Raw genomic sequence first — 4,482 nt, forward strand, 5'->3', positions numbered from 1 at the left:
CGGCTGCTGGAGGGCGAGGACGCCCAGTGCGTGGGGTTTGCATGGGCGGTGCGGTGGGAAGGGCTGGTGGGGGTCCCTAACGTGCTGCTTGGGGAGTCATCCTGATTGCAGCCTTCAGGCTTCCTGATTCTTTGCATTCCAACCACAGTTACCCAAAGGTTCCTTCCCCAATTGCTGCCTGTGGAGGCATGCTCTGTATCAGCACTCCCTGCTGCAAGGAGCAGTGGTCCCTCAGCCTGCAGGGGCACCCAGCGCAACAGATGTTATCATAGTTCCTACGACTTTTCTGCTTTCCTCTCTTGTCTGCATACAGTGCTGATGAAACAACAAGAGTTTCTCCCTAACTTCCCTTTTGTTTTCTCCTCTTCTTGCAGCATCTCTTCCCAGTACTCCTCTGCAATGTCCTCACACTCTGGCAGAGATGGTAAGAATGCATCTTGTTCCACATGCCCACGGCACACAGCTTTGAGACTCCTCTCAGAGCAGCTGCCAAAGTGATGCAGGGAAGGGCAGCCCCCAGGGTGTTGCTGATTGAGGCAGTGGCAGAGGCAGGATAGCATGGGAGCACCCCATAAAAAGCAACCACAAAGAGAAGCTATAAGGGTGGGAGATGCCCCGCATTCCTTTATCCTAGGGGTGCTTCACAGCAGACAAACCCTGTAGCTGAGCAGCCAATGTCCCCACACGGCACAGAGACAAAGAACTGAACCACCCTGAAATTGTGGAGTGGCCCCTTTGTGTTCCTGAGCCTTCCCATCAGCCGGGAGCTTCCCTCTTCCCGGCCAGTGCAGGGCTGTCCCAGGCTGTGTGCTCTGATACCCCACAGACTTTCCCATGTCTTTCTCCAGCCCATGTGGCACCAGACAGTCTTAAGGAATTTCTTTCCCTCCCCATCCCTCTCTGCCTCTCCCTACAGCCATTACATCCTCGCGCCAGGTGCGCACCATCGTGGAGGAGGTGCAGGACGGGAAGGTGGTCTCATCCCGTGAGCAGGTGGCACTCACCACACGCTAGTGGGACCCACAGCAGCCCCAGGCTCTGTCGATGGAGCTGTGGGGCACACAGCTGGCTTCGCCCCTCTGCTTCTCCCCTGATGTCCCCTAACCACGTGCAGCTGCCATTGTGCACTCTGTACACATTTAATAAAGCTTTGTTTTCTATTCACGCAACTGCAGACTTGTCTGTCACTGACACAGGAGCTCTCAAAGCTGAGGGGCTGGGCACTCATGGCAGGGAAGTTCCAGAAATCCACAGCTGGGAGCATGGGAGGAGATGTGCGTGCCTGGAGCAGCAGGAGCCCGGGCAGCTTGTTTGTGGAACTCAGTGCTGATGGGTGCAGGAACTGAGATGTGACCTGGTCATGTTGATGTGAGAAAAAGGCAATGATGTTTTCAGACAGAGTGCCAAATGAGAGCGGACTGAAGCCAGCAAACACAAACCTGTGCTCTCTGACGCTCAGTATCAGGAGGAGCTGCTCCCTCCTGCAGGCGGAACCCAGAGAGCTCAGCAGGACCGTGGCTGCCACGTGCACTGCACACAGACACGAGCACAGCATCAGCTGGCAAACCTCATCCAAATGTTCCTCCCGCCTCATTTGACTGCCTTAAAATCACACTGTTAGGCACATTGCACCAAGACTTTACACAGGTATATTAATGTTGCCGATGGCTGCATTTAATACCTCTACAATAACCACTGCTTAATCTGCAGGGGATGAGCAGCCGTAACTCGGTGTCACTCTGACATCCAGCAGATCCCTGCTAAATCCTTCCTGCAGCATCCCAGCACTGGGGCACTGATGCAGGGCGGGAGGGCTCCTGCCTGCAAGTACTGGAGCTGCCAGGTCGGGCACACCGTGATGGGCACAGGATGGAGGGGGCTGCAGGGCCTGCTGCCATCACTGAGTGCGATCGCTCAGCAATTACAGAAGATAGGAAGTGAAACACCAACCAGAGGGCAGAGTTCACCGTGCCGCGCTCTGCCAGAACTGCAGGCCTTGCAGCAGTAGGGAACCATCCGGCCCCGTGAGCTACGCCTGCCTCAAAATAAAATACAGATCAAAGGAAAACAAATTTCAGCATCAGGTTGTCTTCATAGCAACAGACAAGAGCGCAGAGTGAAATCCGGAGTTATCTGAAAATGTGCTATTTTTTGCCATTGGAAGACGGTGATTTTATCTCAGGTGTGCCTGCTGGCAGCTACTGAACTCTTGAGCTCCCTGCAGAACGCCCCACGTGTGCCAAAGACAGAAAGGAGTTCTGCAAAAAATACAGCCACTGCAGATTGAATGTAAGTGGAAGGCTACAGGAGCGGCCAGCCAGGAGCAGCCCTGCTGCCCACCCTGGCAGCCCATCTGTGCCACTGAGCCCCAGCGCCAGAGCCTCCCATCCACAGGAAGGCCCAGTCTGAGCACCTGGAGTTGCTGGGGGCTGCTGGGAGCCCAGGTCTGTAGAAAATCCATTTGGTTTCCTTGGGAGGACTGCACCAGGCACGGTTCTATTTATCCATGCATATATGCTTTAGTAAAAAGGCTTAAATTCAGCATAGGGCTCTGCAAACCCGGTGATCACAAAGATGAAAGCCTGTGCTCAGCACACATAACTGCTGTGCTGTATTACAGCCATCTCACAGAAGGAAAATACCACCTACAGTTCACATCTGCGAAATGCGCACGGATTGCCACATCCACGAGACAGACACGCTGCTCAGGAGTGTTCCACATTTCCTGCAGGATGCCAGAGCAGGAAAAGCAGCGACTGAATTCAGCGAGGAATTCAGATGTAAGTCCTCAGCAAGCAATGGCGAAACTTGGATGGACAACGAAACAAAAAATGGAAACAGGAATTGAAAGATATTCCATGAGGAGAGATGCTGAGAGACAGGAAGGACGTGCCGGCATCAGACTGAGTGCAAACGACAGAAGCTCACACAGCGACTGGCCTCTGCACCAGCACTGTGCCCCAGCACGCAGGCTCTGTGTTTGCAGTGCATGTTTCACCCTTGGGAAGGAGAGCTGCTATTGCAATAACTGCCATTGCTGTTCCATCCCACGGAGCATGGAACTGAAACCCAGAGAACTGCAGGAGTGCCCGCAGTGACTCACAGTGCTGTGCTCAGAGCACTGCAGCCCTGATGTCCCTGCGAGCTGCAGGGCTCAGGCAGCAGCTCCTCCTGGGCAGCTTCACAGACAGCTGAGTCAACATTAAGATAAGAGAGCACCTGTAAGCAGCAGCACAAGGATTCTGCATGGGTGAAACTCTCTTGAAGCACTCCGAGATCACAGAGGGCTCCTCCCAGGGGAGATCCAGTCCTGCCTTCTCATTTTCCTCACTCATTTGAGCCTGGTTGTTCCTTGGGCCAAAACAGCCCTTGGGAGTGACGGCGGGTGCCTGCCCCCTTTGGAACGTGGGGCACTGGGACGCTATGGGAAGCCAAAGCACAATTCCTTTCTTTCTAATTTTTTAACAAAATTAAGTGGGAGCAGTGCCCTTACCCAAGGGAGGCCTTTCCATCCTCATTTCTTCTTGAAGCAGTAATGTTTCCTCATCAGTCCTGCATGGCAGGCTGCAGAGTGCCAGTGGAGGTGCACGCACACACGTATACACACACACTCACACACACACACACACACCCTGTGCTGGGCACACGCTGCTGCCCAGGGACGGCGAGGTTCCCACTGCAGATCACTGCATCCAGCTGGGGAGCTCTTCCAGCAGCGCTGCCATTACACACATGGAGAGCATCGTTATCAGACTGCTTCATCAAAAATGAAAATCTCTTTTAGTAAAATAAAGATGGCAGCTGCTGGCATGCCTTGAGGTGTGGCCTGGTGTAGATGCACGTCAAAGCTTCCCATTATGGAAAGGAAAAACACCGCTGTGAAGAACACACAAATTGCACTGACATCCCCTGCAATCACGAGTGAAATACCTCTCCACAGAAGCTGTAGTATTCATCATTGGCTACAGAGACCTACAGCTACGTCTGAAGTTCAAAATGGACGCACACAACCCACACCACATGTAAGGTTTTCTGGATTTGCAGTGCCAGGATAAAGCCAAGGCTAATGAACCCGGCTGAATGGCACGGCAATGCCCCAAAGCAGGGGGCGCGTCCTTCGTGTGACAGGTCTGGGTGAGCTGGACTCCAGAGACGATGCTGAAGAGCAGCTATGTGACAGGCACCACTTGGCTGCACTAATATTATTAACAAAATGAGAAATCCGGATGACAAAGCATTGTAATTATCTCTCCTGTCCCTCAATTCAGCATCCCTAGACTGAAAATATGTTGAATATCCTTTTTCTTTTGTAGTCTCTTTGACACGCTTCCCCCAGACTGTGCTTGGAGGAGCTCCGTGGTGCTGCCAGGATTGGCGTCAGACTGCTCCCAAAATTCTCCACGCTTCTATTTTAGAAATGCAGTGCACCATCTCCTGTGGCTGTCCTCTCCTGGCAGTGAATAGCCATAGCTAAGGAAGAAA

At 53.0% G+C, this 4,482-nt stretch overlaps 1 long non-coding RNA gene across 1 annotated transcript; it reads left to right on the forward strand.

Annotated features, from left to right (window-relative positions):
• Positions 1–1,169, forward strand: LOC122188934. Its single transcript, XR_006181672.1, has 3 exons — positions 1–26; positions 375–424; positions 917–1,169. It is a non-coding gene; the product is annotated as an uncharacterized LOC122188934 (long non-coding RNA).
• Positions 1,170–4,482: the final 3,313 nt, after the last annotated feature.

The sequence above is a fragment of the Lagopus leucura genome, unplaced genomic scaffold (assembly GCF_019238085.1).
Source record: "Lagopus leucura isolate 7727_CA_CO unplaced genomic scaffold, USGS_WTPT01 Super-Scaffold_100094, whole genome shotgun sequence".
Classification (NCBI taxonomy): domain Eukaryota; kingdom Metazoa; phylum Chordata; class Aves; order Galliformes; family Phasianidae; genus Lagopus; species Lagopus leucura.